Source organism: Octodon degus, unplaced genomic scaffold, assembly GCF_000260255.1.
Source record: "Octodon degus isolate 3935 unplaced genomic scaffold, OctDeg1.0 scaffold00073, whole genome shotgun sequence".
Lineage (NCBI taxonomy): Eukaryota > Metazoa > Chordata > Mammalia > Rodentia > Octodontidae > Octodon > Octodon degus.
In genome coordinates, this window is record NW_004524649.1 from 11,197,405 (window position 1) to 11,225,176 (window position 27,772).

Sequence of the window (27,772 nt, forward strand, 5' to 3'; positions counted from 1 at the left end):
TAGCTCGTGCCTTCCCTCCTCAATAATCAGCATACATCCACACAACTGCTAGCCCTTCACCGTCCATAATCCTGAGTCTACCTCCTTCTAATGTTACAGTATGGTCTAAACTACCAGTGTCTTGTAATATATTTCCCTACTTTTACTCTAGTCTCAAAAATATCATCATAAAACTTTAGATGACAGCAGCCTGGGTTCGATCCCTTCCCCAGCATGCTGTGCCAGCCCTGCTCCCATGGAGTGCTGAGACAGGATTAAGACTGGGTGTGGTGGTGCATGCCTGTAATCCCAGTGCTTGGGAGGCTGAAAACAGGAGGATCAGTATGAGTCTGATCTCTCTATGTAGTGAGACCCTGTAGAACCTGTAGACCCTATACTAAATACATAATAAAAAACTTTAGATGAGAACATATTAATATTCTGCTTAGAAGGCTTTAATGGCTTCCTTTGCAACAATAAGGAACTCAAACCCCTTTCAGTGGCACGCAGACCCCATCCAATGCTGGAACCTCCTAGAGCACCCTCCTCTTACAGTTTCTGCCCTTCCACACTGTTCTTTCTATTGCCATTGAAGAAAATGAATTTATATAAAGCTACGCACATTTTCTACCTTCTTTTTTTGTCTGGAATATACATACTTTTTGTCTTTCTCAGCATTAATGTTAGCTCCCTAAGCAAATCCTCCTTGATTATACTAAGGCAGCACCCACCTATCTTCTCTAAACACTGTGCTCAATTACTTAATTTTCCTTTTAGCCCCTTCTAATATTTGAAGTTACATAAGCCATATACTTGTTTACTGTTTTACTATTTATAGTTCTCAATTTTCCTCTGTTCTTTCAAAAGCCACATTTCTTGAAAATAGAGACTTTACTATCTTATTCACTATCTTTGTGCCCATGAAGGCCTGGAACATCCTCAATAATCAGAAATATCAGTTAAATTAGTGAATGAATAAAGTGTAAAGTAAAATGCAGAAAAATCTTCTGCTTATGTTGTCCTTGCCCTGGCTACAGAGTCAGTCCAGTGGGAGCACTTTCTTCCTCTGTGGAACCCTCCAGGGTCACAAAAGGACCCTCCTCATAGAAGAGGGGGAAGTGAATTTGTTTCTGGGAACAAATTCTGACAAAATCTAGAGAAATTCTTAACATGACTGGAGAAGTAAATGAGTTCTACTGGTAAAGACTGGGGATGCTGCTAACTTTTTATATTAAATAAGACAGCCTCCAGCACCAAAAACTTATTTGGCCCAAAATGTTAAGGACATTGAGATGGAAAAATTCTGGCATACAGTCTGAAAAATTGGCCTGAATTTTTTACACCTGAAATGATAGTGCCAGCTTGGAAGGAGAAATGCCTTTTGTTTTTTGGGTTTTTTTTTTATTTTAATTTTTTTTGAGAAATGACTTTTGAAAATTCCTTTTATTCAGAAATAACAGAATAGTATTAATATGAAATTTACAGATGTCAAGAGAAAAAAAAATCAAAGAGTCTGCACAGTGGTTATGGGGTGAAAATATTATATGTAATTGGTAAATATATTCCAGACAACTTCAGTAACAATTAAAATAATGAAATCATAATAATAATCTATAGTTATCCACTGTGGACAAAGAAAACTCTTTGGTCTCTGTTATGTTTTCTATCTTTTCTTTTTTTAAGAGTAGAAAAATTACTGGGGAATAAGATTGGGGAATAGAAATTGGGAATGGTGATGACTCCTGAGAGACAGGCAGGGTCCCAAGTGGGTGCCTTCTATCCTTTTTTCTCTTCTCTTTCTATCACCTCCAAGTGTAAGCTTTTCCTTTTCCTTTGGATTCCTCTCAACTCAGAGACAAAACCATGGCAAGAATTTACAGATCCACGATTCTCTGAAATGTATGCCATTCATAAAGTAGCTCTAGCAAAGGATGGTTCCAGCCTCAATGTTCTGCAGTGTTACCTCAAAGGAGCTCTTTTATTTGAGGAAGGAAATGGACTGTGTTGACAGTGTAAACAAAAAGCAAAAGTCAATGACCTCAGGAAACATATTTGCAAGACAAGACATGTTGAGAAGGTGATGGAATAAAAAGAAGGGGACAGCAGCCAGTTTACACCCATGCCCCCATAGCATAGGAAGAGTCCAGAACAGAATTAGCGCCGATGAGACACAATTGCTCTCTATTATACTTATCATTGTTGCCTTATGCTAAAGGCCACTAACTCCATTTCACTATCCTTAGAGTAGTTGTGTTTTAGAATTCAGACTTCTTAGAAGTTTTAGAAAGATGATGTAGTGCATATACCACAAGATGCATAATCCCCCCAGGGGAATCTGAGGCAATGTCCTGTAACTAAGCACATTTATATTTGATTAGTCAAACATACTAATAGTCACATAAAGGGGATAAACAATAGCCATAAATAGTTTTATGTTTGCTGTGAAAATGTTTTAACTCTTAAACAGTTTGGAGTCTAAAAAGCAAAATTACAGAAAGGCAGATAAAAATGTTGAATTCTTAATAATGATACAAAGAGAAATACATGCCAGTGTAGTAAACTGTCATTAACTCCACTTTGGAAATGAAAGAATAGGACTGGAGGATGCAAGGCAGTATACAAAGAGTAAAACAATGAGAGATAAACTTATGTTACCATGCCTAAGTTGGAAGACATCTTAAGTTCTCAGAGGTTGTTTACCTCCGACTATTATAATACACAACATAATGAATTTCAATTTTGAATTCAACACTCTTCAGCAGCCCTGTTGGGTGCCATCTCTACATGAAAGGACCTTGGAGTCTCTCCTTACTTACTGGCCTCCATTCTCCTCCTTGCACACTGTTAAAATCAAGGTTGTCCAGGTAGAGGAGAGCGTGAGTGTCTTTTTATCCAGAAGAAAGTGTGAGTGTCATTTTATCCAGAAAATAAGGTGAGAGTCAGAATGGCATTAAAAAGTGCTATCTCAGAGCAAACACTGATTTTGTGAGGAATGACAGGCTTTAAATGCCTTGAATTTTGTATGCGAGTGCCCATCTACTTGTTCCCATATTAGTATGTACTACTTACATAACAGAGGTTTATTTTTAAGAGCTTTTCAAAAAAAATTGAACAGTATTTGAAAATAAAAACATCATAATGGATGAAGTTATTCTAATAAATTAAATAATAAAATGTCTTGGGAATAAATACAAAAAAGTGTATCTAAAGCTGAAAAGAAGAAATCAATAATAAAATGACAAAACATTCACTTTTTCATCTGAGGAATTTCTCTATAGGTTCTAGTTTAATTAAAATCATTATCAATACAAAAAGAACCTAAAGAGAACAATAGATTCATTATATCTATAGTTTCAATCTCTGATGTAAAACAATTTTAATTTATTGTTAAAGATGCTTCCAATGTTCCTATCAACAGAGAATTTCAGCAAATCTTCAGGCTCAAGGTTTTAATTTAATGAGATAAAATAGTAATCACACTTTTAATAGAACTAATTAATTTATTTGGTGTTTGGTAGATAAGTTTCATAAACTTACGTTTATTGTCCTCTCACAAAACGCTAACCTGTTGGAGAAAGATTGCATGTACTTTCTTCAACAATATAACTGAAGGTCTTCTGAGGAACATGTTAGCCTTGTCCCAATTTCAGACAAGAGAAGACTGCCTTTTGGAGGACAGGTTACTGGTCCAAGGGCATTTGGAAGAACGGCAGCTGTGCTCACTTCGGCAGCACATACACAGGATAATGGTAACCTTCAGGTCAGCCACATTTGTTCCTTCTCCAAATCCCATTTTCCAACTACTGAAGTATTTGTACTTGAATATTTAAAAGATAATGGCAGTTAAATTAATTTGTTTAAATTTAAAGAACATTTCATATTACTCTAGGCCATACTTACAAATAATAACAAAGTTACTTACATGTGAGGTCTCTTCATGAGCTTACCAAGTATTTAAAGCCATAGGGCAATCAAACAACAGTTAAGAAATACTGCATTTAGTCCTACTGGGTAATATAACAGATGGAAGAAATTCTGTTCAGATAATTATAAATTAGGACATTCATACTACCTACCAGGATGTTTTCCTACTTGCTTTTCTTTACAAGCCTGAGCATAAGTTTCATGAAGGAATCGTTTCATGAATTTTTTGGAAGCAATTCTTAGAAAACTGATTACATTAAATCCGTGTCATTATTTAGTAGAGAAGTTAAGGTTTTTGGCACAGTGGAGAGACACTGACAGAGGTGAAAAAAAGAAAGCCTTTATTGTTGGCATGGGAAGGCTCCCAGAGATTGCAAGGACCCTTGGAGGAAGCAGGTGGGATCAGGTTTTTATTTTGTTGGATTAGGGATGGAGTTTATATGGGCAGGTGAAGCATGTGGTATACCAACGATTGCAGGGTTGTTGGCACACACGCAAAAAGGACATAGAATTTTATTTTGGGACTAGAAGAAGAAGAAGAAAGTTAGTCTTGGAGGGAAATGATGTCATTTTGAAGCCCAATGCTGTTTGGATTCATCTCCATGATGACCTTGGTGAGGTCCATACAGGCAGAAACCCATCAGAGAATTTTTTATAAAATAAAAATCTAAAAATCTGTAGATGAATAATAAGCCATCAGAAGAATCAAAATCAATATACAACAGGAACATTTCTGAACAAATATTTTAATACTAACTGGAAAAAAGTTAAATTTCAAAAGTCTTCAGATACAGGGCCAGGGAGATAACTCAGTAGAATAAGCGCTTGCCTGGCAAACGCAAAGTCCTGATTTCAATCCCCGGTATTTCAAAAACAAACAAACAAAGAATATAATACAAACACTGTGGTACTTAATGCAAAATGATTTAACTTATGAACTTTCACTCAGTTATAGGTTTAATGTTTTTACTCATTAATGATGTTAAAGTCCTAACTATCGGGACATATGAATATGAACTTACAGGATCTTCTTAGATCATTAAGGTCATATAAAGTCACTAAAGTGGGTTCAATATGTCCTATTTCTTTATTAAAAAAGGGGGCATTTGGACACACAAAATGGACATGAAGAGGGAGGATTGTGTGAATATATAAAAAACATCATCTACAACTAAAAATGATTCCTCAGGTATCAATAGCTAGAAACCCAGCATGGAACAGATTCTCTTCAGAAGAAACATCTGCCAACACCTTGACTTTACACCAGAAGTGTGAGATGATCATTTTCATTGCTTGCTCATGATGCCTTGTTACAATAGCCCCCAGGAAGCCTATTTACTCCTACTAGATATCTGGGATAACTCCAACACTGTAAGTTTCAATCTTTGTACCATGAATTGGACAGATACGTTATACCTAACCCACTGGGTTTTATAAGACTCACAGGAGGAGTGCAAACTTATGTAGCATTATGCAAATATAAGTGTAATGAAGACATGTCAAACAGAGCATAAGTGGGATGCTCAATAGGATTTATTTCAAATAAAAGACATGTAATCATTTCCAGGCCAAATCCAAAGTGTGGGAGAGACCACACATTGTCTTTGATTGCCTTTCAATTGTGTCAGGAGATCCACCTGTGGTTACTGAATTAAAAAGCTGAGAGGCAAGGAAGGCAAAAATAAAAAGAGATTTTAAATAAGAAGGACAAAAATCTGGACCCAATACTGCCAGCTACTAACTTTGATATCTTCTCTAAATCACATAAGGTCTACATTGCTCAGCTTCTTCATCTGTAAAACATGGCAATACCATCCCTGGGGGCGTTGTGAGCATCAAAAGAAATAAGGCTGTACTATCTCTGACAAAACTAAACAAAAAAGGGGGACACAAATGAAAGGCCATTTTGTAATTGTATATACAAAATATTCAGGATAGATATACAGCTACTTTCTCTTAGAAAATGATAAGAAATATTTGTATTAATAGTGTTTGGACAGGATATCATGTCTGCCTCTTACACTATGAATAACCACTATGAGGACAACAATATGCAATGTATTAATTATTGAAACTATCCTATTAATCAATTTTGAAACTGTAAAAAAAAAGACTTACAAAAGCACCAAAAATGCCATTCCTATAGCATAGGAATAATTATTCTTATTTTTATTACTAAAATGAGAAAATTATCCAGTAAAACATCCCACCAAGGCAGTAACTATCCACTTTTTACACCATTTATATGTATTTGGTACAGTGTCTCACTACACAGCTCAGACTCATAGTGATCCCCCCTTTTTATATTCTTACTTTATAATTAAGAATTTTAATGATTTTAGAGGAATCTACTTAATAAAAATGAGATTCCAAGTATTAGACTGGATGCGAGGGGCGATCTGGCTGCGACATCTGTCACCCCATTGATCGCCAGGGTTGATTTGGCTGATCTGGCTGTCTAGGCAGGTGTCCCTTCCTTCCTCAACAATCCATGTGCGTCCCTCCCGATGCTGCACGCTCGGTCAAAGAGGACAACCACCCTCGATAGAGGAGGACTGTTCTAAGGTCAAGAGTATAGGAGTAGCTGCCCTCCCCTGCTAGAACCTCCAAACAAGCTCTCAAGGTCCAAGTATTAGACCATGCCAAATTTCAGAACCTTTACTTTCTATATGTAAAAGTATACGTTGATTTTTCTTAAAAAGCCAGCCATTTCTCTTTCAGGCTATATTAAGGATGTAAAAGATGCAGCCAAGCTTGTTACAAGCTTTGCCTGCTATCAGGTTTGTAAGAGAATAAAAACTACCCTTCCCTCCAATTTCCCTGGCATAATTGACACCATCATCTACAATTCCCCAAACTACTGTTTGTCACCCTCAATAGGAGAGATAAAAATTAATGGAAAGCAAAGTGAGACTCCACAATATATATTTATATGATGTAAGCTAATTAGCAACCAATTTCCAAATTATTTTTATGTATTATGCTCCATTCATAAAGTTAGATATTTCAACACTATTGTGATATACGTATTTTCTTATATGTAATTAAGAAAATATGTATACAATGCTAGTCTCTCTTTGATATGGATGTATTAAGGTTTAATTCCCAACATTATGATGTTCCCATTAGATCAGGGGGATACAACCATTTTTTACACTAGAATGTACACAGGAAGATGTTGGAAGACCTTGGCTATCTTCACAGGCCCTTTCCTAATGAAATAAATTTGGCAGGGAAAGAATGAGGTCTACACAAACAAATTTATTTAACTTTTTCATTTCTAAAGAAAAACTAGGTTGTTAGAGAATAGAAAATAAATGTAGAGAAAGTCCAGAAGGAGGTAATTTTACAGACTAGTTGATGTCTTTTCATTGTGAATATCTAGAGGTTTAGCTGAAATCTTAGTTACAAAGCCCATTAACAAACAACAACTAGCATATGGCTGGAAATACAAAGTCAGTATTGCAAATCAATTAAATTCCCAAAACTTTTATGAGCAATTTTATGTGTGTCATCTATTCTGCTAGTTACTGGGGATACAGCAGTGGCTTAGACATGATCCATGCTCTCAAGGTGCTTTGACAGCCAAGTAGGAGAGACTGACATGTACAAAAATAGTTTATCTCTAATGTAAGATATTTAATCACCCAGCAGAGGTAACTAAGAAAAGGAAATAAGTGTTGAGGAGTGATATAACAGAAACATCTTGTAGGGTGAGGGAACACAAAGGTTAGTCTTAATTTTCTTTTAATTGACATAAGCTAGAAATTAGCTGGCAAATGAATCAATCAAGAAAATATATGGGGAGGGCCAACCAGATAGCTCAGCAGACTAAAGCACCTGCTTAGGAAGATGCAGGTACTGGGGTTCAATCCCTGGTGTGCTGTACCAGCCCCTCCCCCATGAATGCTGAGCCGCTGACTGAGACTAAGCATGGTGATGTGTGCCTGTAATACCAGCACTTGGGATGCTGAAAACAGGAGGATCACTACAAGTCCAGTCTGTGCAGTGAGACCCAGTAGACCCTGTACTAAAATACATTTTTAAAAACTTTAAAAGAAAATGTATGGGGAATACATTATGGCTGAAACACTAGAGGCTAGAAGGATCTAAGAGGGAAGTGACTTCCTGGGTACATTACGACATTCACAGGTTTAAGAAACTTCTGCCTCCAAGGGCTACTTGCTCCATTAAAATATTACAAATTATATTTTACAACTGTATCAGTAGAAAAGTGAAAACACTGATGTATTTCATTCGATTAAAAAGCCGATTTTATCTTTCTGAGACCAAAAGAAATGCTCTTTTAAACAGAAACAATTTTGTGGGTCCCTAAAAGTACTGAGCTTTGTACACTGTGTCTGCTGTGCTTAACGGATGTCAGCCCTAGAGATCAACCTTTAAGATGCTACCGGCATTTCACAAATACATATCCCTTAACTCCCTCTATAGCTCAGTGTTTATAAATGAGAAACCAGGGTTCAAGTTGGTAAGCAATTTTCTGAAGGTATGACAATTAACACGAGAGAATGGTAACATTTAAAGCCAGTATTTGAGCTAAATCTAAAGCCTGTGCTGGGGATATAGCTCAGTGGCACAGCACCTACCTGGCAAGCACAGGGTCCTAAGTTTGATTCCCAGTACCAAAATAAATACAAATAAAGTCTATATAGACTCTGACTCTCTCTCTCTCTCTCTCTCTCTCTCTCTCTCTCTCTCTCTCTCTCAATTCCTTGTATAATACATGATACCAGCCATAAATCTACCTCAACACCAAAAAGAAATGGGTTTGTAAGAAAATATAGGCAGTACATCTTGGACATATAAGCTTTAGAAATAGAGAAGAAGATGATAGGGAACACAATATTAATAGAAACTCAGTAAGCAAAATGTAGTCAGTAGCAGGTGCTTACTCATTCACTCAATAGGGACCAACATGGACTAATAGAGCCTTGGCTCTAGAATCAAACTCTCAGATCAAATTCCTTTCATCTCTCTGAGCCTTGATTTCCTCCTCAGTAAATCTGAAATACTACAGTGTCACACTATTAATTAAAGACCTGAGACACTAATTTACAACACTTAGAATTCAGCCTGACACAGAGTAGGAGCCTAATGAGTGAAACATGTTGGTATTTGCAGCATCTCGAAATGTACAATTAAAATACTCTATGCATTTTTTTCTTTCTGGAATTCTCACTTTAATAACAAACACAGCATGCCTAATACACATATGTATATTTTTAAATAAAGCAATACATTTAATGCAAATACCAGAATTTTTGAGAGGGCCACAAAACTACTGCTAATCTCTCTCATTTTATAGTTGAGAAATTTAAGATTTAAAAAAAAAAAAACAATGATTTGTGCTTGCCTGGCAAGCGCAAAGGCCTGAGTTCAATCCCCAGTTCCGCAAAAAAAAAAAGTAATGATTTGCCTGAAAAATGGGAGTTACATTGAATTTTTTACATATTGTGTGAATGATGATGATCTTGCCATATTCAAAAGCCTTTAATCCTTTATTCCTAAAAATATTAATTTCTATCATGTCAGCATTCTGCAGCAGTCTGTTGCACTCAGTAGTGCAGTTCTTATGCTCCAGTCCCTGGATTCCTAGTGACTGTTGAAAATGTCAAACTACATGTCTTTTCAACACTTTAACTCAACTCACAGCACTATTCCTACTGAAGTGATATTATCTCAGTCACCAGTGCCACTCTGCTCCTCGTCACATGAGCTCAAAACCTCAGATCATCCTGAAGCCCTACCCTGTCCTCTTGCGCATGCGAGATATTGCCAAATCCTGTCATCTCCTCATCCACTACGCCTCTTGCATCTGTTCCCACCTTCCTATTACTGCTGTCACTGTGTTCCACATTTGGGGCTTTATTAAATCTCTTGCTCACTGTTAGAATTCAATTACTGTCTCCAGACACATAGTACAAGGCTCTGCTTCCAATCTCTCTACCTTCTAAGCCATCTTATACAGTGCTGCCAAAAGAAAAGAATCAGACGGGAATCCAAGCAGCTCAGTTTAACATTTTAGACTGCCTGCAATGTAGTTTCTCTATATTTTTCCTGTCCTATCTTGTTCTTACAAACCTCATACTCAGGCAAAGTGGGGTATTACAGAATATGTACAGCATGTTTCCTCATTTGTGGTTTTGCTTCTGCTATCTGACTGACTACATTTCCTCTCTTGTATTTCTGTATTTCAAAATTCTAGCAATGGTCCAAAATTCCAATTGTATGCACAGTCTTCCAATATCTTTCTCCATTTTCCCACCAGAAATTTTTGCCCAGTTCCTTACCCATGCCAGTCTTCAGTCCTTTAGTATATACCATGTATTTCATTTGTTTACTCATTTGATCATGCATTATTATTATTCAATATATTTTAATAGGGTACAACATAAATGTTAACTCCCTAGAAGCCTGTGCCATAACAGCTTCTGCTATTATCCTTTCTTCTACATTCAGTAGTTTCTTGTTTTTGTTTTTGTTTTGTTATATACCTTTACTCTTATACTTAAGACACAGATTTGTAACTATTGGCTATGCCTGCACCTGGATACACAGTAAACTCTGATATACTCAGATATCTTTTGAGGACTTCGGTAAAAATGTATGCTCTTTTGCCAATAGATAAAAATTGATACAAATAACATCATTTATGTTTGTATGGTCTAGGCTCCCTAATGACATTTTAGTCAATGACAGGTTGCTTATATAACAGTGATTTCACATGAATATGACAGAGCTAGCAAATTCATCTGCCTAGTGACATCAAAGGTATCATGGTTATCTACCACAACACATCATTCATATGTTTGTGATGATGTTGGAAACTCACTGTATAGACAATTGTATAATATCAAAGTATACAATTTTGTACAGTACATAATACATTATAATGATAATATATGACTGTTACTGGTTTATGAATTCACTATACTACATTTCTATTGTCATTTGAAAGTGTACACCTGTTTATTAAAGAGTTTACTGTGAAGTGTATTCCATGTTATACCAGCAGCATCCTCATATATCTCATATTCCTTGGGTCTGATGATTTTATTAAGAAGCCATATCAAATGATCGACCTATATGATTTAGGTTTATTTTAGGACACTCTGTGATGTCCACACAATGGCAAGATCACCTACAGACACATATTTTGGATCATTTTCTGTTATCACATGATTCACGACTATCTTATGTTACACTGTCCTAAAGTCAATACATCCAAAGCCAAACGTTTATCTTGTTTAAATGAATATAACACAAATACCAATTTGCTTAATAACTTAATTTTATTTCACTCATAATTGAAACATAAAAACAGAAAATTGTATATATTGATGGTCTGCCTTTTTCATTTTAAAGAGAAAATCTATAAAAATAATAGTACAAACTTTCAAAACAAAATATCTTATTTCTTCATTAATTTTAAAAGATAGTTTTTCAGGGTACATTGATCTGGGTTGAAATGTTTTCTTCCAAGACTTGAAATATTTCACTCAAAATTTTCTTGACTTAAGAATTTGTGTTGAGAAATCTGCCTTGATCTTGATGAGCTTTCCTTTACAGGTGATTTGTTACTTTTCTCTAATGCTCTTAATATCTATTTTTCTGCTTAATCACTGGTATTTTGATTATTATGTTTTATTTTGGTCAGGGATGTTTGGAGTTCAATATGCTTCATTTATTTGTATGTCAAATTCTTTACTTATGTTTTGAAAGTTTTCTACCATTATTTCTGTTAATTTTTATGGTATTTGTGCTGTTTTCAGCTTTTTCATTGACCCCAACCAATTTTCTGTCATTCTTCTTCACATCATCTTGTTTCATAGTCTTTTGCTATTTTTAAGATCTTTCTTTTTATAATCATTTACTGTAGTTCTGTCTTTAAGATCTGACACTCTATCCTCTCTTTTGTTCAATCTGTTGCATGTACTTTCAATGGAGGTTCTAACATTTCTTTCCTATGTTAGACATTTTGTTTCACTCTTTCTTTAGCTCATCTAGTCTTTTATATGTGACTTTTCTAAAATCTTCGATTTTAAGCATCATTTCTTTTGTACCTGAGAGATTTTCTTTACATCTATTCCACTCATTTTTCATTTCTGTTGTTATCATTTCAGAAAGTTCAAGTGTTTGACTTCCAGTTTTGTCTATCTCATTTTGTACTGGGCTTATCATAGGTAGCTTGGGGGTCTGGGTTGTATTTTGCTTCTGTGTCTTGTCATTTTTTCTTTTTTCTTTTTTTATTTTATTTTGCTTTCTATGTTGATTATTGCTGATTTATTATGATATATACATTTATCACTAGTATTGAATCTGTAGAAGCTTCCCTTTGAGATGCATGTTCTTCAGGAATGTCTTCTCCATGTAGGCAAGTCTTTATTCCTATTCTGAGAACATACTCTCCCATTTTAAAAGGATACAGAACAGAAAAAGAGAGGTGAAATAAAACAAACAAAATAATTAGAAAATTAAAACAAAACAAGATGATATCCAACCAGACAGGAAAGGGATAGGCAATCAAAAAACAAAGGATAGTAAAAGAGCAAAATGCCTCTGGGTTTACAGCTCTGTGATAGTATTCATGTACTAGAACCCACAAATGTGCTTTGTACTCTACCTAAATTTGAATGAGAACTGTGATGGGTATAGAGCTGATCTTGTTCTCTGAATATGGGGACTGGGGTCTTGTTTGGAGAATTCTCCAGAGCACAACTTCTGGATCCTCACTGCTGCTTGAGACACTTCCATGTTACTGGTCTCACTAACCTACCAAAGGCATGCATTTGGGACCCAGCTGTCCTGGGTCTTGGGCTCTAGTTGGTCTGCCTACCAAAGGTGTGTGTGTCTGGTCTGCCATTCTGAGCTGATTTTTTTAACTGATGCGTGATAAGATTCTAATTTCATTTTTCTGCATATGGATATCTAATTGCCCAGCACTATTTATTGAAAATCTTGATTTTTTTCCAATGTGTGTTCTTAATACTTTTTGAAAATCAGTCACCTGCAGGTTTGTTTGTGTGCTTCTTTCCATTCCATTGGTCTCTGTGTCTGATTTTATCCCTGTGCAGTGCTGTTCTGATTACTGTACCTTTATCATCTATTTTGAAATAAGATATTGTAGTGCCTCCTACTTTTTTCTTTTGTGCAAGATGTGTGTGGTGATTTTTTTTGTAGTTCCATGCAAATTTTGGGATTAATTTTTCCAATTTTGGAAAGATTGTTGATAGAGATAGCATTGAATATGTAGATTGCTTTGAGGAGTGTGGGCATTTTAATAGTATTAAATCTATTCTATGGAATATCTTCTGTGTGTATGTGTATGTGTGTTCCCTTCAGTTTCTTTCATCAGTGATTTATAATGTTCATTTATAATGCTCATCTCTTTGGTTAAATTTATTTCTAGATAGATTATCTCTATAGCTATTATAAATGGAATTTCAAATAATTGGAAGTTAATATATAGCCACACTTCTGATTTTGTCGAATGAATTTGTTTCTTACAATCTGGCTGAATTTGTTTCATTACAAGAGGTCATTGGTGAGTATGAGGTTTTGAATGTGTAAGAGCATATCACATTCAAATTGACAACTTTTCTCTTTTTCAATTGGTTGCCCTTTATTTCTCTCTGTAGTCTCATTGCTCAGGCTAGGAACTCTGGCACAATGTTGAACAAACCTGGTAAAAATAGGTATCTGTATCTTTTTCCTGAACTGAATGGAAAATCTCCCAGCTTTTGTCAATGCAGTATGTTACCCATTGCCATATTATACAGACCCTTAATTATGTTGCAGTACATTCATTCTACACATGTTGTGTTTAGTATTTCAACAATAAAGGGATATTAAATTGTATCAACTGCCTTTTCTATGTGTACTATAGGCATATCTGCTCTGCCTTTCATTCTGTTGATATAATGTATCACAGTTAGACATTTGTACGTTAAATTTTCCTTTCTCCTCTAAGATAAATCCTATTTTGCCACGGTAAATAATATTATTTTTAATGTGAAGTCATTTTGTTTGCTAGTGTTTTGTTAAGGATTTTAGCATTTATGTTCATCAAAGTTATTTGCCTTTGGGTTTTTGTTGTTGTTGTTGTTTTATCTTTGTCTGGCTTTGATATAAGAGTGATGCTGCCCTCCTAGTATATGATCAGAAGAATTCTTTCCTCTCAAACTTTTTAGGATAGTTTAAGATGAATTACCATCCATTTCCATTAGATGAGATTGGGTGCATTCAGGGTGGTATGGCCTTAGACCAGTTCTCCATTAAATGGTACATCTGAACAGTAAATCCATCTTGTCCTGAGCTTCTGTTTGATGGGAAACTTCTTATTCTATCAGACTAATTATTCATATAATGCTTCAGTTGCTAATCTATACCATTATTTATGGCGTATATCATAGCATCACAGAGAATATACTTCAGGTAAAATTGTAGGCCAGTAGGAAATCTGAACTAATGGCTTTACTAATCTTCAAACTGCTTTGTCTACTTCATTTTCCTGTATATACTTAGGCTACCAGAAAGCTTCACAGCAAATAATCTTTACCATTTCACATTAAGTACTACTAATGAAAATTAATTAACATATAAATCAAATCATATGTTTAGTTTCACCAAAGAAATCTTGCGTAAGCCAACACAGGGAATTAAGAATTTAAAATGTAAACAAAAATATTTGAGCAGTGGTTTTAAAATTTGGCTGGGCAAGGACCAGTAAAATAGCATAGAGGACTAAATGCCTCTTAGGCAAGCACACTAACTGGGACTTGATCCCAGTACCACATGCTGCACCAGCCCCACCCTCAGGCAAACTGAGCCAGTCACTGAGACCAGGCATGTTGGTGCACACCTATGATTCTAGTGCTGAGAGGCTGAAAACAGGAGGATCACTATGAGTCCAAGCTGCATAGTCAGACCCTGTATCAAATATATAAAAACAACAAAAAGAAGGGCATGGCATGGTGACACACACCTCTAATCCTAGCACTCGGGAGGCAGAGGCAAGAGAATGATACAAATTTGAGGCCAATCAAGACTATGTAGTCACCTCAAAACCAGCCTAAACTACACAGCAAGACCCTGTCTCAAAAAAGGAAAACCCATATTATAACAATAATAGTCATGATAATATTTTCTATATTACCATCAGCAATTTTTAAATGACAAAATGTAGGACTTAAAATTTCTAGTATTGCAACTCCATTTATTTAACAATAGAAAAATCAGTATATTCATATGAAAGTCAGTTGAAATCCTAAAAGATAAACATCCCCCAAATTGGTTTAAAAATGTGTCATGAAAAACGGTGAGTGTAAAAGTATATAAAAGAAAGACTACTTTTTGTTTTACATTTTAAACTTGGAATATTAGAAGAAATATGAAGGAATTTGAACATAGGTTAAACAAAAGGGTCTTAAGATGAAAGAATTTTTGATATGATCATGAGGTTTGATGGAATCTGTAGATGAACATACTGCTTATAAAAATGTTTCTGGGAATGTCCATATGTTTGACTGCAATTTCATTACCTTTAAATTCTAATTACAATAAACTTCCAAACTCAGTCCTTATAGGCAGTGGTATGCAAGCAAACAAAAATAGAGAAGCACAAATTTAGTAAGAAGAGTGTACTTTTAATCACGCACAGTTGGACATAGAACTACAGCACATTAAAATAACTAAGTATAATAAGAAATACATAGTTATGAGGTATAAGTTTTAAAGACACAAATTTTTAGATTCTGTTAGTGTCAATGAGTACCATATAATTGAGTACTACCAATAATTTCTCAATTACAAATAATTTCAGATTTTGAATTTTATGAACTGTTAACAAGCCCATTTAAAAACAAGAAAAAGAAAGGCGATACAATTGTATTTTGCCACATAGGGAATAAAAAGCAACAATTGAGCTAATTATAGCCTTTCCTTCAGATGTGATTTTCCCTAAGGCTTAGTGAATAATGAATGAAACAGATTGCATTTCATCAAACTAACCTTCTCTATTTTCCTTGAAACAAGATAGTTGAGTAAGCCAGTTCTTTAGTGTTAGAAGCTTTATTTTCAAAGCAGATCTTCCAAAATGATTCCAGATTTGAAGATGACTAAGTGTCTTAATATTTTACACATGTTTTTGAGGACTAGACAAACACTTCTAAATTGACCTAATCTTTAGGCTTCTACCTCTTTGTGTTTCTTCAAAAGCACAATATTTGAAAATTAAAATATTAAGAAATGGTTTTGTGAAGAGATGGGAAGCCAAGAATACCAAACTGCTTTCACTCCCACATAAGACTTACTTGGTTTCATTCAAATATTTATATAGTAATTTATTTACATGTTAAACAAAACATATTCGTCATGTGCTGGTGGTAATGGTGTTATTTCATCAAGAATTCATTTCTTAGATCCCCTGAGAAGGACTAAGACACTGAAAATTGTTCTTCAAGCATAATACATTTATGATTTTTATATTCATCAATAAAATACATCTCTAGATGAAACTGTTTGCAAAGCATACTTCTAATATAAAGTAGGTATTTTGAAAAGATACATTTCATTTTTCAATATAGTGATGTTTAAGATCATACTGAATAGCAAATTTTAAATCATAAGAATTTATATCTTTGAAGTAATTCTGGATCCAAAATGTTCAAATGATAACAGGCTGTTCCTGTGTAAGTTTTTATAGAGATTACAAACAAATACATTTGGTCTAAAAACAATCCACAGAGATAGGAATTATTAACTCCATGGCATAGGGCAGACAAGTTGAATCTTAGGGAAGTTGAACAACTTGTCTAAACTCACAAACTAGCAGGTTTAAAGATCAAAGAAGCAGAACTGTGACACAGATTCTAATTTTTTTATACTTTTTTTTTTAATGTATTTGGTTGTCGAAGGGTCTCACTACACAGCTCAGACTCATGGTGATCCTCCTGCCTTTAGCCTCTCTAGTGCTGGGTTACAGGCATGCACCACCATGCCCGGACTCTGGACAGCTCAGCTGCTCTCAGGGCGGGGCTAGCATAGCATGTGGTGCGCGGGATCAAGCTGTTGTCCCTGCGCTTCCCTAAGCTTGCCTAAGCAGGCACTTCAGCCTGCTCTACATCTCACTGACCCCCTAATTTCTTTATACTCTTACCTTAGAAGTATGAGAATAGCAATCAAAATGGAGAGATAGTTACAATAATATGGGTATTTTATACTTGAAATTGGATATATAGACAAAAACACTGAAGGAGAAAAAAAACTCCATTGTTCACAGATCATAGTGTGAAATTTTAGGATCACTAATTGATAGGAAGACAAATTCATGTAAAACCTCAGTTCTCAGTTATTGCTTTAATGGTCATAAATACTTATTCCTTTTGCAAAAGTAAGATTTTTACTCTTTAACATTTTTAGGAAGTTATATGGATAAATAGTAATGGGGAGAAGAAGGGGTATAAATACTCATCTCAATGTGTGCAAACTGACATTTTTGTAGCTTTAAGCTAGGATCCCTGAGAGATTTTTTGATAATACATTTTAGATTTTACAGTGAATTTTTTCTCTAATTACAGTAGTTGTTTGAAAGTAGGCATCAAAAGGAAAAAAAAGTGGATTCAACAAAGACATGGTTCTGTAAGAGAATATGAGACAAGAAAGGAATTGAGAGTATCTGCAGAAGAATTGTAATCATGTACTATGGAGTCTAAGTTTCACCAGGTGGGAAATGAATACAGGAAAGGATGGACAAACAGTCAATATGTGGCAAAGCGAATGGATTGGTTAACTTAAGCTAAAGTAATTTTAATGGAGAAAACAAAAATAATGACTAAACAATAATATATGAGAAAATAAGATTTTTAGGGGTGATGAAGCTCCTAGTAATACAGGGCCCAAAGTTTGAGGATGGAAAAATCTAAGGTAGAATAGAAAAAAGAGCAAGTACTAGGAAGGAGGACTAGAAGCTCAGAAGTCTAGGGCTCTCAATTAGAACTACAAGGGTCATCTGCTTGGAGGCTAAAGCCACTTAGGGCCACACTTGGAGTAGGAAAAGTAAAAGAGAGCGACAAGAATTTGATTCTTCAGTGAAAGAAGTGAAATGAACAGAAGATTGATAAGGACAGTACAAAAAAAGGAAAGATAACTTATTTTATAGTCAAACAAGCACCTAGAGATCATGATTCAAATTTGAATCCTTTACTTGTGATGAGGAATGCATGCAGACCACAGAACAGTGAGGGAGGCAGATGGATGAATTGTTTCATCAAAGAAAAGAAATTCCCTTCCAATCTAATCTCTTCCAACTTCAAAGAAGAAAGACAAGATGGGAACAATACTCTGTTTAATTTATTATTTGTCATTTGACACATGACTAGGACAAATCTATGCCCTGAAAATTTTAAACAAGTTAAGGCCTCTGGAAATCCTACAATTTTTGTTCCAAGTAGTACATGGTAGGGCCAGGGAGATGGCTCAGTGGAATAAGCATTTTCCAGGCAAGAGCAAGGGCTTGCAATCCCTGGTTCCGAAAAAAAAAAAAAGACAAAAAAGTAGTACATATTTTAACAAAAATTATATATATATTATATACATGCAAAAAATTTCAATACTGATAAACTATTCAAGTAAATGGATTTGTATTTTGATGGAAAACTTATTTCACACAAGAAAAATAGAACCTCTACTGTGACACATAGAAATATTATTATTAAAACAATTTAATTGTGAAACTCAAAGTGATAAATATGCTTGGTAGAGAACTGAAATACTTAATTTGGTTTTGATATAAAATATAAAGATTAAATATACACATATAATATAAATGTAGGCCTTTCAACAGAATACTTCTCTTCAGTGCTATTTAGTGCATGCATATGTATATTAAGAACCTTACCTAGTGCCTAACATTTGAAATAGAAATTTACTCCTTATTCATTCTGAGAAGACAATTAGTCATACATTCAAAGATGTACTGACAAGGATGTCACTAATGTTGTTATTTATAATATCACTGATTAAAAACACAATCAAATACAAGTGGTTAAGGAAGTTTTGATATACTCAGTTACAAACTAAGTCATCTCTAAAAATGAAGACAGAAAAAATATTGTAAAATATAATATGTATTTTTGTTAATATTTATATGCTTATAGTCATATAGAAAAAGAAGTCAGAATAGGTGTATAGTGAAATAATTGTAGGGGAATTTAGGGCTCCAAACTTTCCTACTTTTCTAACTTTCCCTCAGTACCATATATTGCATGTGTATTTCCTTTAAAAATAGAATAAAAGTTTGCTATTTGAAAGTTCAGTTTTAGATTGTCTTAAATTTCAGTGAGCATTTCCAACAGATAGCAAGTATGTGGCATTCCAGACATTAATTCTATTTTAACAAAGATATTTGGTTTTGATATGTCCTGAAACAACCTTTTCCATATTTTAATAATTTGTAAATGCCTTGTACACTATATATATATTTCTTCCCTATTTAAAAGTAGAGGGTCAGGGGGTCAAATAGCTCAGCGAATTAAAGCACCTGAAAGCAGGCACAGGGGCCAGGGTCCCCCAGGGCATGCTGAGATGGCAACTGAGACTGGGCATGGTGGCATGCGCCTGTAATCCCAGCTCTTGGGAGGCTGTAAACAGGTGGATCACTATGAGTACCTACTAGTAGTGAGACCCTGAACACCCTGTAGACCCTTCCCCCAAAAAAGAAAAAAATGTAGTAGGTCAAGTGGATCAAATGAGAGGCAAAATTTAAGAGAAATTGAATGAATACTAAACAGGAAATTGCTGAAAAGAAGAAGCAAGGAGCAAAGGACAGAGGAAAAACCAGCAGGAAGTCACCTTAACACTTTATTATACTCTATGGGAAAAGTTATTTTGCTTCTTGTACTTGTCTTCATTGGCATGCTTCTCTACTTGATTGAGATTGTCTCCTGCTCTCTGAGAGGCTGTCTTATAGTCCTACCTATTAGCTGTGTCTGGAGCTAAGACATGTGTACTAAACGATTTTTATTTTATTTCTTATTTTTTTAAAAAAGAACACAAAATTGTAAAAGAAAAACATCAAAAAATTAAAAACAACACAGAATTTCACTAAACAAAAATAACAGGAATTCAACAATGGTTGATGTATTACATAATATTATCTTCCAATTAGTTGTTTAGCTTACCAGATAGAAACATCAAAAATTGGGGGGGGAAGAAAAATAGAACAAATTAAAGCATTAACTGCTCTCCATAAACCAGCAGAAATCATCAGTACAATTATCCAAGCTATCATGCATATATACATAGCTATATTTTCCCTCTTTCTTTTGTTCTTTTCCTCATCTCAGTTTGTCCTTCCCATTGAACATATTCTTTCCCTTTCACAGTATCTATTGTACCTTTCAGATTTTATTTGCTCTTTCAGGTTCTTACACTAGCGAAGCAATATGATGTTTGCACATGCAGGACTGATTTATTTCACTTACTAGTATGGTCTCTAGCTTATCCATTTACCTATAAAAGACTTCAGTTTATATTTTTTATAGTTGAGTAATATTCCATCTTGTAAAACTACCCCATTTTTTATATATTCCTCAGTTTATGGACATTTGGGTTGTTCCCAAGATTTAGCTATGATAAATTGCACTGCTATAAACATAAGCATGCATATGTCACTGTGGTATAGTGTTTTCAGTTTATTGTTGAGATTTCTCATAAAGTTAGGATTTTAGATGGTGGAAGGATGAATATTTAATTAAAAATCCCCTGAAAACTGGACAGAATTCATGGAAATCCATTATTCTCTATTTATGATGTTTTGTTACATAAAAACAAGAAATTCACAAAGAAATATAATTTTAATACGATCATTTTTATTTGGTAAATAGATCCACACTATTTGAAAGGATAGAAAAAAATGTTAATATTAATAGAACCAGTATGCTTGGTATCTATTTGAATCAATGAATAAATACAACTAATCATGAAATTATTGAAATTGATTTTGATATTTTCTGCCACATTTTATAAACTTTGTTCCTCTTTTGTCAAAAAAAATCAAATAACTTTTTCACAGAGGATGCCACAATCTTAGTTATTCTTAGATTTCCCAAAGCACATTTGTTTTGCCACCACAAAACTGTTAATTAAAGCAGCTATAGTCCAAAACTACTGAGTCTGTTAATTATATTCCTTATTCTGTCTTCCCTCCCTCACCTCACCTTATTTTATTCTTAATTCACATTGCATATAAACAGCAATTAAAGTACAAATCAGAATGATACTTGCACATACACATTATTATACAATCTGTACTCTTTAAGAATTTGCCTTGTAAAGACGGGATATTGTTTTCTATTCAAACAAGAATATTAATAAAAATATGTGTAGATTATAATAAAATAATTTTCATAAAACAATTCAAGATAGCTTTAACATTTTATTCCTGAAAAACAAGACTGGTACATTTAGTGGCTGGAATATAAAAATATAGTTTTTATAAGATCTAATTTACCCTACTTTTTACCTGATTTACACACTATAATGTAAGCCTCTAAAACATAATGTAGACCTTAGCTCTGGTCATAATTGACATACTGAGTAATGCTGATTATAATAATCATATCCACTTACCTAACTTAAACTATCTCAGTGATGTTTTAGGATTACACAAGGCCAACTTTAAGGAATGACATACCTTCCTTGTGCTTTTGTCTTAAGAAAAAAATGTATGATTAAGGATAGAAAGCACAAATTAAAAGGAATATTTTTATATTACTTATGCTAGAGAAAATATAACCTTGTAACACTAAGATGGATTGTCTATAGTTCCTGGCAGGAAATAAAACCCACATGAGCCCATAAAATGTATCTCAAAGGTGGGAAACAAAAATACCCAGGGAAACTGAATATGCAGCTCCTCCATATTATCATTTTCCTTTGTCTTACTAAACCAAATAAAAAATATTCCAAATTCCTATAGAAGAACAATTACATCATTAGCTATTGCCCTTAACATTTTTATGCAATATAGACTATTCATATATAATCAATATTTAACTTTGTTTTGTTTTTAAACACAGAAGCCTCAATATCACTCTCTCATTGAAAAACCCTTCATGACAGACTCTTACTTCCTGCATCATGTACTTTTTTATGCCAAGGTGGGGTGGAAAGTTAATGCTTGCAGAATCCCAAGGACAGTGGAGCCTTCTGAATCCAGTTTCTTTAGTTTCAGTCCCAAGAAACATGCCCACCGGCAAGGCCATGCCTTTGCAGATGAAGTTTTTGCTAGTTAGAATGTATTCCTTTTTCAATCTGCCCACTTATTTCCTGCCACTGTCCTATTTGGCTTAAATTCCTGGTCAAATAAAGAGTTCTCCTTTCTTGAAAATACTTTTGCACTAAGGTGTACACTTGGTCATCAGCCATTTACATAGTCTCATATTTTATATTTTTGTAGAACTCCAGCATAGTGCTTGGCATATGGGTGGCTTTCAATGAAGATTTGTTTGACTACTACTGCAAAAGTGTATTACAGCACTAGCTAACCTAGGACAAGAATGCTGCTCCTGTCTCTAGAATCTGTCTTATGAAGGCATTACACTGAAGCTTAAAGTACATAAAAGAAGTCTCCTCAAACTTTATGGGGCTATATATTTTCTTCTAGACATCACACTATGTTAAGTTAATGTTCTTTCTTTACAGGCTTGGAGTAGTGATGCCCAGTTCATGATTAGCTTTTGGTGTTTTACATGTTGCCCTGGAACTAGACCTGACCAGATTTAAGTACAGTTGCAGCTGAAATGGCTTTCAAAACAGGCATCTCTGGAAATATTTCAAGTTCCCTATGGTATGAAAAATATACACTAAAGGAGCCAATGTAGCTATAGTATTTACTTTATGGACTGGAAACTATAGAGAAAGAGAAAGATCATATTCTCATATCAAAGTATTATGTCAACAAACTTGGGTTATTTTGAGGAAGCAGATAATGAGTAAATGGGTTAATTTTGTCACATAATTAAAGAAGTCCAATGGCATTAAGCTATTAAAAATAAAATAAGGTTCAGCCAGTGCATAACTAAGGAAGCATGACTATTCAAGATTAAAAACTATTAATATATACAGATAATAAATGAATAGTAGTTATGACCATGATGTATAAGGAGTTAGTAAAGGAGGTAGGAAAAATGAGAGAATAAAATCAGCTCACATTTGTATGTGAAACGTGAGTAAATTTGGGCTCATAAGCTCTTTTCAGGGAGGACCTTTTTGAAGACATACCCTGACAGACCTATGTCAAGTTCTGAGGCGATGTGAGGGGTTGGCTGTGTGCTGTGTAAGCCAAGTCACAGCATCACAAACATTTCTCTCATCCAGATCTCAATGCTCTACAAACCTGGAAAAGTAGTAAGAATGCCACACCATCTTTTCCACTAAAATTTTATGGGTAAAGAAGCACTGGAAAATACATGTTCATTTGTATTATTTGTACAATCTCTTTTTTCTAATTAGCAGGCTCAGCTGACTATCCCATTTTGCTCCAGATGATCCCAGTTTACTATTAATAATAGTATCACCTCCTACGGCCCAAAGCACTCCAGCTTGGCTAATGCATTTATGATCATATGAATGCACTGGAAGATACATAAAAGTAATCAAGAACATAGATTATTTAACACTAAAAATATAATTCACTTAAAGCTACAGTGAGGAAAAATTGCTCCATATTCACGGTTCTAAATCGCAACCTCAGAAAGCTGACATATAAACGTATGCCATGGCTCAACATAAACCTTCCTCAACACATTACAAGCAACTTCAAGCATCTGTCTCAGATGAAAGGATTAGTAAGATGGTATTTGTATTTCAGGATAGCATATTTTTTATTTTTAAATATTTTTATTGAGAAATAGCAATGAGACAGTTTCACAACCGATTACTAGTACATTTTCAATAGTTAATATATTGCATATTGTTGTCTTAATGGTTATTCATTGTACAAGATGCAGACCTGATATTCTGTCTCAAATACTATTAGAACAAACCTCTCTATTCATTTAATTAAGAGAATGGAGCTGTATATCTATCCTAACTATTGTGAGTATACAGATATAAAATGGGTGTTCATTTGTATCCCCCTTTTTTGGTTAGCTTTGTCAGAGAAGGGCATTCCATTGTCATTTAAATAATGTAGGTGCATGAATTCAGCAAAATATCCCAATATAGTCCAATAGTTCATAATAGTAGTGGGTTTTCCATAAGACTGTCAATGTCCGAAGTTGTTGACCTGAGAATTTCACAATTCATCATATTAATATGGCATTATTTTTACTACTTCATTTTCATACTTTTCTTCTTTTCATTTTATTTTATTGAGAAAGAAATAGCAATGAGACAGTTTCAAAATTGATTAATAGGACAGTTTCAATAATTAATACATTATACATCGTTATCTTCTTAGTGGTTATCCATAGTATAAGATGCAGACAGGATATCCTGTCCAAAGACTATTAGTACAAATCTTTACATTTCTTGTTATATAGGTCTTGCTTTATCTTGGTCTTAACCATCCAGCAGAAAAGTATAAAAACAAGGTATATAAAGTAAAGTCATATTAATATGCTGATCTGTGAAAGGCTCAAGTCAACAACTTCTGTGGATAACCCACTACTAGTATGGACTGCTGGACTGTGTTGGATTGTTTTGCTGAATTCACACACCTATAGTATTTAGATACCAATGAAATACCCATCTCTGACAGGACTAAACAAAAAAGGGGATTCAAAGGAAGGAGCATTTTGTATCTGTATATACAGAATAGTTAGGATAGATATACAGCTACTTTTGCTTAATTCAATGAGAAGGACAGCATATTTTTATAATGTGCTACACGATTCAGATCATACAGGAACAAGCAACATTTAGTGAACTGCATGCAAATGTACCATTTTCTAGTTTGCCATTGTGAGAACTTTTTCTCAGAATTGAAGGCAAATTTTATCACAGATGGGTATTCCATTGCCATTCAAATATTGTAGGTACATGAATTCAGCAAAATAATTCAATCTAGTCCAGTAGACCATAACAGTAGTGGGTTATGCATAGGACTGGCAATGTCAGAAGTTGTTGACTTGAGCCATTTACAGCTCAGCATATTAATATGGATTTACTTTTTATACCTCATGGTTATGCTTTTCTGCTGGATGGTTAAGACAAAATTAAAGCAAGATCTATATAACTAACAATGTAAGTTTTGCATCTGACAAGGTCAGTCAAATCCCCTCAGGATTTACCTTGAAACCATGTACATCAGATGTACATGGTTTATAGATCTTTTGTCAGTGTCAGCCATCTGGACAATTCACAGCCATTGCTTGACCAATTTGCTTTCTGTGAAAGCCTGAGAGAATATTTTCTCTCTAGGTGACTCTCTTTAGGCACACTCTACATTGTCAATCACTTTCCTCTGTGGCCACATAATCTAAATGAAGGCCCACTTTGTAGTGAAAAAATATATATATATATGTATATGTATGTATTTATGTATATACAAATTAGTTAGGATAGATATACAGCTACTTTCTCTTAGTTCAGTGAGAAGAAAGATTTGTACTAATAGTGTTTGGACAGGACAGCATGTCTGTATCTTGTACTATGAATAACTACTATGAGGACAACAATATGCAATGCATTATTTATTGTAACTGTCCTACTAACCTGTTTTGAAACTGTCTCATTGCTATTTCTTTATCAATAAAATTAATTTTTAAAAAAGAGAGTAAATTTTACATGGATTTTTAGTGTAACATGGTAATGGGCTAATCATAATTAACATGACCTGGGCCAGGCATGGTGGTACAGGCCTATAATCTCAGCACTTGAGAGGCAGAGGCAGGAGGAGTATTGTAAGTTTGAGACCAGTCTGGGCTACAAAGTGAGCTCAAGGTCAGCCTGAACTGCATAGTAAAACTCTGTCTAAAACAGACAAAAGCAAAACAGAACACATTTATATGACCATAAGGAGAAAATAGAATAAAGAAAAATAAAAATTTAATGTCATTAATCACAAAAACATTCCACTCATTAAAATAAATATGAGTGGTTTAAATTTTACTATTCAAAGCAGTGGCTTTCAGCATCATTAAAACTATACATATAATTAAATGGCAGAGAAAGATAAAGATCAGAAGATAAAATAGTATAGCAGATAAGAGATAAAAACATAAGTATAAATAGCAACAGCAATATCAGATATAACAAAATTCAAACTGAAAAGTATAACACAGAATCAAGAAACACATCTCATTCAAATTTAAAAGATCAACATTTCACTTATTGGGATGTGGTAATATTGCTTCAAAATTGATAAAGCAATGATAAGTAAAAACAAGGAAAAATTAACCATTGTATGAGAATGATTACACAATTCTTCTATAATTAAGCCATTCAATTATATAAAAGTAATTGAATCCTTATTACAAGTTTCATCTAGTTATTATACATACAGAAAACAATGCGTCCTAGGTAAAAGCTCCTAGTAATCAAGAAATCCACCTTTTCTTTTTCTGGTTCCAGGAGCTTGGCATCTGTGGTTTACAATGCAGTCACAGACAAGTCCAAAAACCACACCACACACAACCACTCCCCAAAATGGCTCAGAAATTGCATCAAGAAACCTCGGTCACATAGATATGAACCTCTGAAGGGGTAGATCCCAAGTTCCTTAGCAACATGCATTTTGCAAAGAAGCACAACAAGAGGGGCTTCAAGAAGATGCAAGCAAACAATGCCAAAGCCATGAGCACATGTGCTGAGGCTATCAAGGCCCTCATCAAACCCAAGGAGGTCGAGTCCAAGATCATTCCAAAGGGAGTAAAACGCAGGCTCACTCAACTTACCTATATTGCCCACCGAAAGCTTGGGAAACATATCCGTGCACGTATTGCCAAGGGTTGCAGGCCTTGCCCGCCAAAGGCCCAGGCTCCAGCCAAAGCCCAGGCTCCAGCTTCTGTTCCAGCCCAAGCTCCCAAAGGTGCCCAGGCCCCTGTGAAGGCTCCACAGTAAAAGCCTCTTATCTACTGATGTAAAAACAGAAGGACTGATGTGGCCCTTGGGGTGCCATCTGCGGTGGGCTAGTGTCCTGCTGTGCTCTTTGTACAAATAAACCTGAGGCAGGATTAAAAAAAGAACAAGAAGAAAAGAAATCCATTCTTTCCAAAGGAAAACAAAATGACATAATTTTTAAATTTATATGTTAGGACACAAGATTTTCTTGTTGAAATTTTCAAATATAAAGACACAATGATCACACAAGACACTCTTTCTGAAACAAAATTAGAATTAAGAAAACACTAGAATAAAAAAAGATTTATTAATTTTGAAGCAATATTTTAGCATCCCAATCAGTGAAATATTTATCACTTGGTTGTTTGACTATAACTTGTCAAAATGAAATATCTTTCTTGATTCCATTTTATGCTTTCTAAAATTATTTAATCACTCATTTTAATCGTCTAAGTGATTCCTGTTTTAAAAGGTAACTACAAATGTATAAAATAATGACCCAAAGAAGCACAAATAATAAAAATTGTCTTGGTATTTTTTTTCTTGGTGATAAATAATAAGAACTGAGAGACAACATCCACTTATACTTTTATAAAGTGCTAAGACTACATTTATGATGTAGTGTGGACAGTGTATAGTCTTAAATACACATGTTAAAAAAGGAAAACTTTTTTTAAAATAAACATTTTAATTCAAAGTTCTAGGAAAACAGTCTTTAAAATATACCAAAAGTCGGAGAAATTACCAGAAAAAGAAAGGAGGAATGTAAAACCAAAAGGAATAA

At 34.4% G+C, this 27,772-nt stretch overlaps 1 pseudogene; it reads left to right on the forward strand.

The window, feature by feature from the left end:
- Positions 1 to 3,605: 3,605 nt before the first annotated feature.
- On the forward strand, positions 3,606 to 26,988 carry LOC105742783 (annotated as a pseudogene).
- The last annotated feature ends 784 nt before the right edge of the window (positions 26,989 to 27,772 follow it).